The sequence below is a fragment of the Trichechus manatus genome, unplaced genomic scaffold (genome assembly GCF_000243295.1).
Source record: "Trichechus manatus latirostris isolate Lorelei unplaced genomic scaffold, TriManLat1.0 scaffold00167, whole genome shotgun sequence".
NCBI classification, from domain to species: Eukaryota; Metazoa; Chordata; class Mammalia; order Sirenia; family Trichechidae; genus Trichechus; species Trichechus manatus.
Window position 1 is genome coordinate 51,919 of NW_004444103.1, and position 835 is coordinate 52,753.

Sequence of the window (835 nt, forward strand, 5' to 3'; positions counted from 1 at the left end):
GGTTCTTTATTATATTCTGGTTACTAGACTTACATCAGATACATGATTTGCAAATATTTTGTCCCATTCTGTGCATTGTCTTTTGATTTTCTTAATAGTGTCTTTGATGTGCAAAAGTTTTTTTAATTTTTATGAAGCCCAAACTATTTTTTAATCTATCCTTTATCTTTTTTATCTACCTGCTTTGATCAACCAAAATACTGATTAAATTACTGATCATCCAAAAAAAATTGGACTATAGCACAGCCTTCAAAGATCATGTTTTAGATGAATATTTAATATAGGAATTAATTTTTAATTCCTATATTTATTGTCCATGAAAAAGGTAGAAATTTGTAACAGTCTGACCCCATTTCAGTGTGTGTGTCTATGCATTTATTCAACAAGTGAATATCATTGAGCCCTTACTTTCTTCAGAGCATTGTGATGAGAACTGAGAATGTACCCATGAGCAAGAAATCCCTTCCCTCAGATCAAATGCATGCCTCCAGGTAGAATGAATCATTAGGCCAACAGTGATTATCTGGCTGATGGAATGTTGGTGTCTCTTTATTTCCTCCTTTGACTATACTACGAGAAGCATGTATTAGTTCATAGACAAAAGAATAAATACAATTTTGTCACATCATTTGCTTTGTGCATGGATGATAGAGTCTACCATAATGAAAGTCTTTTTCTTAACCTACTTATTTTTCACAGCAGTCTATTACATCATAGCATTTACAGTGGTCTTCACAGTGCACCGTTACTCTCTAGGTAGGATAAGGAAGGAAACTAATAAAGAGAGCATACTATTTTCTGGTATTTCCATTTTGCAATTAAAAGAGACATTTTT